Source organism: Convolutriloba macropyga, unplaced genomic scaffold (assembly GCF_964194025.1).
Source record: "Convolutriloba macropyga unplaced genomic scaffold, txConMacr16.3 SCAFFOLD_5668, whole genome shotgun sequence".
In the NCBI taxonomy this organism is placed as follows: domain Eukaryota; kingdom Metazoa; phylum Xenacoelomorpha; order Acoela; family Convolutidae; genus Convolutriloba; species Convolutriloba macropyga.
In genome coordinates this window covers 2,915-12,500 of record NW_027451480.1, presented here as the reverse complement: position 1 = coordinate 12,500, position 9,586 = coordinate 2,915, and the positions used below count along the sequence as shown (strand labels likewise).

The following is a 9,586-nucleotide window of genomic DNA, read 5'->3' as shown; positions in this document are numbered from 1 at the left end:
TGAGTACTTGCTACTTCCACCAAGATCTGCTCCATTGATCGCTTCGCGCATACACTTGCGTGCATACTTTAGCGCAATCAATGTGTCCTCCTACACATGAATATCATTTTTGAGCTGGTGAGGCTCTTTTTCTCTAATCTAACTTGCGTTAGATATTGATATTCATGGTTGGGTATAGGCCACGAGCTCTAGTGCCATCCATTTTCAGGGCTGATTGATTCGGCAGGTGAGTTGTTACACACTCCTTAGCGGATTTCAACTTCCATGACCACCGTCCTGCTGTCAGTATCAATCAACACCTTTTGTGGTGACTCATGAGCAAGTAGTTAGGCGCCTTAACCCAACTTTTGGTTCATCCCACATCGCCGGTTCTGCTTACCAAAAGCGGCCCACAAAAAGCTTGCATTCATAGTCCAAGTGCAATTAAGTCACAAGGACATCTCACCGATTTATAGTTTGAGAATAGGTGAAGGAAAAATTTTCCCCCATTCCTCTAATCATTCGCTTTAACCGATGAAATTGCTTTGCGAAGATTTTTCAATCTTGCTCAAGCTTTTGCTATCCTGAGGGAAACTTCGGAGGAAACCAGCTACTAGATGGTTCGATTAGTCTTTCGCCCCTATGCTCAGGTCAGACGATCGATTTGCACGTCAGAACCGCTTCGGGCTTCCACCATGGTTTCCCGTGGCTTCGCCCTGCCCAAGCATAGATCACCATCTTTCGGGTCGTGTGCTACTTGCTCTGGATCAGTCATGCAATAAGAGCAAAACCGTCCGTGGTTGCGGGACACCGAATCGGCGCCCTCACCACACAAAGTAGTGCAATTCATAAAAATTACACTGTTCACTTTCATTTCGCGTGTGCGCTTTCAATGAGCGACAACACTTGCAAGCAACTCACACTCCTTGGTCCGTGTTTCAAGACGGGCTGTAGAGAGCATTGAATAGGAAGTTGAGGTCAGACAGGCAATCAAGATCAATTTATCTCATTTTGTTTAGAATCAACAAGAAGAATTCCGAGGAAAACTTCTGCTCGATTCATTAACAAGATTTGCCAAAAGACGACAACTACACTACTCGGTAGCCGAGAATATAATATCAAGGCATTGAGTATGGTAACGCTCACTCCAGTTCCCCTTCAACAGTTTCACGTACTTTTCACTCTCTCTTCAGAGTGCTTTTCAACTTTCCCTCACGGTACTTGTTTACTATCGGTCTCGCTTTATAATTAGCTTTTGGAGAGACATATCTCCAGCTTCGAGTTGCACTTTCAAACAACTCTACTCATAGGAATGAGCCATTATGACTGGTATCGAAAATGACCTTTACAGGATTTTCACCTTCTTTGATGCTACTTTCCAGTAGACATCAGGACAAATTCACCAGTCTAGCATCAAACCATACCGGACACCGAGAAATGTTGCCATTTCTCTTCCCGATGAGCTTTTCCCTGTTCATTCGCCATTACTAAGGGATTCTCAGTTGATTTCTTTTCCTCCCCTTACTGATATGCTTAAGTTAAGGGGGTTCCTTCGCCCAATTCAGGTTATGTAGTTGATTGTCTCTTAATTGGTTCACTGACCAATATGAGACAGAAACCGATTCAGCAGTTTTGTTCGCTACTACTATCAAACACAGGTCGAAGTTTCCATTCAGTCATTAATTCCAACTTTCAAATGTTGTTGTTTCAGCTTTCGCTTACTAGAAGCAACATAATACTCGCTGCAATACAGACCTCGGGAAACCCTCACCGTGAATAAGGTTCACTCACATATTTCACTACATTTTGCGTGGGATTGGAGATGAGGCTACTCGTTCTTGCTCAGTACTAGGCTGAAAATTAACGAAACTTCGTTACAAACGTTCACATGTTGATGTTTCCGCTTTCGCGTACTCGAAACAACATAATACTAGTCTTTGTAATTTAGTTTCATAATTTCAACTGTTCTCATGCAGAATTTTTGCTCATTCTTATCCCAAATTTTGACCTGGCTACTAGTTACACTCCTTGTACTTATTGCAAAATGACCACAAATTTCAACAGCTTTCACATGTTGCTGTTTCGGCTTTCGCTTACTACAGTCAACATAATACTCGTTGCAAAATAAGTGCTCGGCATCTGCAATTTTCCAAAGACGAAGTTTCGCCAGTTCAATTTTCGCTCGCCAATTATGGCTACTAATTCACACGGTACTGAGCTCAACAACATTAAATTTGTTCAGCAAGACTTTCACATGTTGATGTTTTGGCTTTCGCCTACTAGAAGCAACATAATACTCGTCTTGTTAGCTCATTCAATGAGAATAGCTTTTCCCGTTGAGAATTTTTGCCTTCAATTGGCGTTGTAGTGAGTTTGGCTACTCAGATCACCAAATACTTGTGACAATTCGAACCAGAAATGTTTTCAATTTTCACATGCTGATGTTTCGGATTCAACCTACTAGAAGCAGCATAATACTTGTATTCAACAATTTCTGTATCAAATCCCAGTTTTCTCTGGTGCATCTTTGCCAAACTATTCCAAACTGCCTGAGTCTGAATACCAATTACAGGTACTAGTAAATGCACGTTACTAAGGACTATATAGTTCTAGGTTACTGTACACAACGACGTTCACATGTTGATGTTTCAGCTGCCGCTTACTAGAAACAACATAATACTTATCGTGCATACCTTTCCATAACTTGTCCTTTTCAGATGCATTAGTTTCCCTTTGTCTTGGCTTCTACAGTCAGACTGGCTACTAGTAACAGCACAGTACTAATCACATATCGTTCTACAGTTTGCAGACAACTTTCACATGTTGATGTTTCAGCTTTCGCCTACTAGAAACAACATAATACTCGCTGTATACATTTGTAGTTCTCTATGTAACTTTCATGTGAAGAAGTTTCGCCAGTCTTTTTGACTGTCTCAAATCTGAGTCATGCTTAGGCTACTAGTTGCTTCATAGTACTTATCGCCTCGAGATCATTGAACAAAACTTGATTTTCACATGTTGCTGTTTCAGCTTCCGCTTACTAGAAACAACATAATACTAGTCTCATTAAGTTCCGTCTCTTTGCAATTTTCTTATGAAGAAAATTCGCCATCACAATGACTCCAGCAGTTCTTGATCAAGGAATGCAATCATTGATCAGAATGCTATTATTTGAATCGGTTCTGCTTTAAGTGTTCCAATTTTATTGGAAGCACCAACAATAGAACATCAATGTGTTCAATCGAGAGTTATATAACCCTGAATCGGACGCAGTCAACAGCCGAAGCCGAGACCGCCTTTTGCGTTAGAGAGGTCGGTAAACAAATCTTGCGATTCATACCGAATTAACACATATAGCTGTGCTCCTCTTCGTAAAGCGAGCCAAGTGATCCCCTGTTGAAGGATGTATTTGGACCAATCTAGTAGCATTTGGTTTCCAACAAGCTCTCCCAAGTTAGCTTACTTATTGGGCTTTTCAACCAATTCGGTTGGCTACAAGCATCATCAAAGTACTAGCCACAGTTTGATCGCAAAATTCTACGACTTTCACATGTTGATGTTTCGGCTTGCGCTTAGCCTACTATAAGCAACATAATACTAGTCATATCATAGAGCGTGATCAGCTTGTGACGTTCTCATGATGAAGTTTCACCAACAGTGTCTCACTTCGAGCTTAAATCCAGCTACTAGTAACTACACAGTACTGACTGCAACGATAACTTTTATCTATACCTTTCACATGCTGCGCTTTCGGCCAGGGCCTACTAACGTCAACATAATACTCGATATAAACTTTTGTTCATGATGCAGCTTCCCCATGCAGAAGTTTCGCCTTCAAATGCTCTCTTGGCCATATGACGTAAGAAAAGGTTACTAGTAACATCACAGTACTAGCCACAGTTTGATTGCAAAATTCTACGACTTTCACATGTTGATGTTTCGGCTTGCGCTTAGCCTACTAGAAGCAACATAATACTAGTCATATCATAGAGCGTGATCAGCTTGTGACGTTCTCATGATGAAGTTTCACCAACAGTGTCTCATTTCGAGCTTAAATCCAGCTACTAGTAACTACACAGTACTGACTGCAACGCTAACTTTTATCTATACCTTTCACATGCTGCGCTTTCGGCCAGGGCCTACTAACGTCAACATAATACTCGATATAAACTTTTGTTCATGATGCAGCTTCCCCATGCAGAAGTTTCGCCTTCAAATGCTCTCTTGGCCATATGACGTAACACAAGGTTACTAGTAACATCACAGTACTAGCCACAATTTGATCGCAAAATTCTACGACTTTCACATGTTGATGTTTCGGCTTGCGCTTAGCCTACTATAAGCAACATAATACTAGTCATATCATAGAGCGTGATCAGCTTGTGACGTTCTCATGATGAAGTTTCACCAACAGTGTCTCACTTCGAGCTTAAATCCAGCTACTAGTAACTACACAGTACTGACTGCAACGATAACTTTTATCTATACCTTTCACATGCTGCGCTTTCGGCCAGGGCCTACTAACGTCAACATAATACTCGATATAAACTTTTGTTCATGATGCAGCTTCCCCATGCAGAAGTTTCGCCTTCAAATGCTCTCTTGGCCATATGACGTAAGAAAAGGTTACTAGTAACATCACAGTACTAGCCACAGTTTGATTGCAAAATTCTACGACTTTCACATGTTGATGTTTCGGCTTGCGCTTAGCCTACTAGAAGCAACATAATACTAGTCATATCATAGAGCGTGATCAGCTTGTGACGTTCTCATGATGAAGTTTCACCAACAGTGTCTCATTTCGAGCTTAAATCCAGCTACTAGTAACTACACAGTACTGACTGCAACGCTAACTTTTATCTATACCTTTCACATGCTGCGCTTTCGGCCAGGGCCTACTAACGTCAACATAATACTCGATATAAACTTTTGTTCATGATGCAGCTTCCCCATGCAGAAGTTTCGCCTTCAAATGCTCTCTTGGCCATATGACGTAACACAAGGTTACTAGTAACATCACAGTACTAGCCACAATTTGATCGCAAAATTCTACGACTTTCACATGTTGATGTTTCGGCTTGCGCTTAGCCTACTAGAAGCAACATAATACTAGTCATATCATGGAGCGTGATCAGCTTGTGACGTTCTCATGATGAAGTTTCACCAACAGTGTCTCATTTCGAGCTTAAATCCAGCTACTAGTAACTACACAGTACTGACTGCAACGATAACTTTTATCTATACCTTTCACATGCTGCGCTTTCGGCCAGGGCCTACTAATGTCAACATAATACTCGATATAAACTTTTGTTCATGATGCAGCTTCCCCATGCAGAAGTTTCGCCTTCAAATGCTCTCTTGGCCATATGACGTAACACAAGGTTACTAGTAACATCACAGTACTAGCCACAATTTGATCGCAAAATTCTACGACTTTCACATGTTGATGTTTCGGCTTGCGCTTAGCCTACTAGAAGCAACATAATACTAGTCATATCATAGAGCTTGATCAGCTTGTGACATTCTCATGATGAAGTTTCACCAACAGTGTCTCATTTTGAGCTTAAATCCAGCTACTAGTAACTACACAGTACTGACTGCAACAATAACTTTTATCTATACCTTTCACATGCTGCGTTTTCGGCCAAGGCCTACTAACGTCAACATAATACTCGATATAAAATTTTGATCATGATGCAGCTTTCCCATGCAGAAGTTTCGCCTTCAAATGCTCTCTTGGCCATATGACGGAACACCAGGTTACTAGTAACATCACAGTACTAGCCACAGTTTGATTGCAAAATTCTACGACTTTCACATGTTGATGTTTCGGCTTGCGCTTAGCCTACTAGAAGCAACATAATACTAGTCATATCATAGAGCGTGATCAGCTTGTGACGTTCTCATGATGAAGTTTCACCAATAGTGTTTCATTCGAATTGGTTCTGCTTTAAGCTCTCCAATTGTTTTGGATGAACCAGTTTTGCCCTTCGAAGCCACTTTTGTGAGCTTTTGTGGGTCTTTACCAAGAGGATATACCTCAAGGCCTCTTTCAATTCCTTTAAGTTCTTTCAACTCCTTTACAGTTTCTAGGTTCACATAGCTGCAAACCTTATTTCTAGTTTTAAGTCTGGCCAACTTGGGGAGAGTTGGTGCAGACCGTGACCAATTCTAGTAGGATGCCACAACAAGAATGTGATCAACTTAGCTTGTCGATGAACCTGCCCCACATTCAAACAACTCTATCGCCTTTTCCTCGTATAGTTATATGCGAGGGCCTCTCATAGAGAGCGCTGTTAGCAACCTTTTCCACATAGACGATAAAGTTGTGAGTGTTTTGCACATGGCTGTTGTCATCACCACGTGACGAGTCAACTCAGCTTGACTCTCTACACTCCGACAAGCTTTGCACATACGCCTTTAGTTCAGTATGTGTCTTTAATCTGACTCCGGTGCCTCAAGCCGGAAAAATTGTCAGATTATGATCATTATCGGTTAGTCATCCCGATGCAAGATCGTATCGTACTGTCTTTGTCTACCTCCAGATTCCGAAGAACAGGAGGAGACTCTCCCAGACCTACATATCTGGGAGAATGTTCAGAGGGCGAGAAGCTGTGGATTACTCTCCCCTAAGAACTGACTAAACTTTACCCTCGTCCAAGGTAAGTTTATTTTAGCTAGCCTTCTATGTAAAGGATCTGAGGCTAAGCTGTGTTTTTTCGAGCCTTTGGCTCGGAGCAAGTTCAGTGGGCGCCCCGAGTAGCTCAACTCTTTCCCACTGAACAGCGCAACGCTCTGTCACTCGCTGGGATTTTTGCGTGTCGGTTCTAACCACGCGACTTGTGGACCTTTTTAGGCCTTTCTCATTCACAAGTCTATAGCTGGGCTTCTATAACCCAGCTTCTGAGATCTAGATAGCTGCAGTTCTGCTAGGCTGCTTTTGCTACTAGTCTCCCTTTAAGCAGTCCCTTGCCATGACTGCTGAACTATGTATCCACACAAGTAGTTTTTGAGCTCGATACATAATTCGAGATTGGTTGCCAAGCAATCTCTAGCGACAGAGCGTCATGCGCACTACAGACATGGCCTCTACCAGCAGCCATGCCCGAAGGAATCAATCACTGATCCTTCCGCAGGTTCCCCTACGGAAACCTTGTTACGACTTTTACTTCCTCTAGACAATTAAGCTCGATCCGCTTCATCCCGTTGCCGGAGACCGAAGTCCCAACAGTAGGAATTTGCAATTCTTGCTTAACTATCCAATCAGTAGTAGCGACGGGCGGTGTGTACAAAGGGCAGGGACGTAATCCCTATGAGTTGTTGACTCATAAGTACCAGGAATTCCTGGTTCACGTCTGCAAGTTACAACAGACGATCCCCTTGAAGCGCTGTACTTTTCTCTGATTGCCCAGTCCATTTCGGACCAAGGGCTGAGTACTCAATCTAAAAGTACACAGTGTAGCGCGCGTGCAGTCCAGAACATCTAAGGGCATCACAGACCTGTTATAGCCTCACTTCATCTGCGGTATTTAATTCCGCATAGTTCCTCTAAGAAGTGTTTGAATTCACATATAGTGAATTTCATTATTTAGATGGAGAAGATCTCGTTCGTTATCGGAATTAACCAGACAGATCACTCCACTAACTAAGAACGGCCATGCACCACCGCCCATATAATCATGAAAGATATTCAATCTGTCAATCCTTAAGATGTCTGGACCGGGTGAGTTTTCCCGTGTTGAGTCAAATTAAGCCGCAGGCTCCACTCCTGGTGGTGCCCTTCCGTCAATTCCTTTAAGTTTCGATTTTGCAACCATACTTCCCCCGGAACCAATAAACTTTGGTTTCCCGGTTAATCTCTTGCCAAGTCAAGATCGACTTTGACAAATTGTAGGTTGGTATAGTTTATGGTCAGAATTACGAGGGTATCTAATCCTCTTCAATACTCTGACTTTCGTTCTTGATTAATGAAAACATTCTTGGCAAATGCTTTCGCAGTAGTTTGTCTTGCCACGATCCAAGAATTTCACCTCTAACGTAGCAATACAAATGCCCCCGTCTGTTCCTTTCAATCATTACCGCACTCAGCCAACCGGCATCAATCGAGTAGCGGGTCATTCTCCATTATTCCATGCTTTATTATTCGATCCCAAAGGATGCTTTGAACACTCTAATTTTCTCAGGGTGAAAACACCGTTTCCACAGTTCGTCACATTTAAGTGCAAACTATTTCTTCGATGCGAAGGATGAGCGGAACGAGTCAACAGATTTAACTGAAGACCATGTTGCCGTTCTACTCAAACAGATCCAACTATGAGCTTTTTAAACGCAGCAACTATTGCATACGCTTGTAGAGGCTGGTATTACCGCGGCTGCTGGCACCAGACTTGCCCTCTACTCGTTCATCAATGGAGCTTTTAAGTCCATTCCATTCTGATTACAAACCATAAAGGTTCATATCATTATTTCTAGTCACTACCTCCTCGTGCGGAGAGTGGGTAATTTGCGTGCCTGCTGCCTTCCTTGGATGTGGTAGCCGTTTCTAAGGCTCCCTCTCCGGAATCGAACCCTGATTCCCCGTTACCCGTCACAACCATGGTAGTCCGTTACACTACCATCATAGGTTGATAGGTCAGAAATTCGGAAGTTCCGTCCCCAAGCCGAAGCTATCTGGGATCTTTCAGTTACTAGGACTCATCACGGGATGTGTCTGTACTTAGCAAATCACCCGGTGTAGTCTTGTAAAAGTCTCCGACAGTGTCGGACAATCAGCATGCATTAGCTGCAGGGTTACCGCAGTTATTCATTTAGCTTGCAAATCAACTAATAGATAGTAACTGATTTAATGAGCCATTCGCGGTTCCACTTTTTCAAGCTTCGCTTGCACATGCATGGCTTAGTCTTTCAGACAAGCATATGGCAACTGACAGGATCAATCAGTTTAATTGTACTTTGAACAATCTTTCGATTTGTTCGAATTTAGAAAGACATAGCCTTGCGGCCTCGTCAATCTTGCTTTGAGCTTTTTAAATCACGAAGAGTTTCAATGCATGCTTTGGCATGGCTACTAGTTACTACACAGTACTCTACACACTTAGAGTTACCCACGATTACACATTTCACATGCTGATGTTTCGGCTCGCGCGTACTAGAAACAGCATAATACTATGTGTACTGGTAGATAGCGCTCTGTGAGCATTTCCCATGAGCAGGTTTTGCCCTCCAAATCTCTGTTCTACTGTTACCAATACCGGCTAACAACTGTATCATACTAGGGAGAATTGACTCATGATTTAAAAACCAGATGTTCACATGTCGATGTTTCGGCTCTCGCCTACTAGAAACAACATAATACTAGTCTGTTAAAAATCTCAATCACGCCGCCTCTTCAGATACAGAAGTTTTACCTTTTATTGGTTAGAGAACAGCTTTCCAGCTGTCGACATGGTTACTAGTAACAACACCGTACTCAACACAAAAACTTTTCAACTTCACAACTTTCACATGCTGATGTTTCTGCTTTCGCATACTAGAAACAGCATAATACTTATTGTTTTGTCAAGTAATTTGTGTGTCTTTCCCATGTGAAGTTTCACCGGTCAACAAT

At 42.3% G+C, this 9,586-nt stretch overlaps 1 non-coding gene and 1 pseudogene across 1 annotated transcript in view; both read right to left on the bottom strand.

The window, feature by feature from the left end:
- The window catches only part of LOC142356732 (large subunit ribosomal RNA), a 3,522-nt gene extending 1,973 nt beyond the window's left edge, over positions 1 to 1,549 (bottom strand). Inside the window, exon 1 of the ribosomal RNA XR_012761478.1 lies at positions 1 to 1,549. This exon is cut by the window's left edge and continues 1,973 nt beyond it. This is a non-coding gene — a ribosomal RNA (large subunit ribosomal RNA).
- A 1,683-nt stretch (positions 1,550 to 3,232) lies between these two features.
- On the bottom strand, positions 3,233 to 3,384 carry LOC142356731 (5.8S ribosomal RNA; annotated as a pseudogene).
- Positions 3,385 to 9,586: the final 6,202 nt, after the last annotated feature.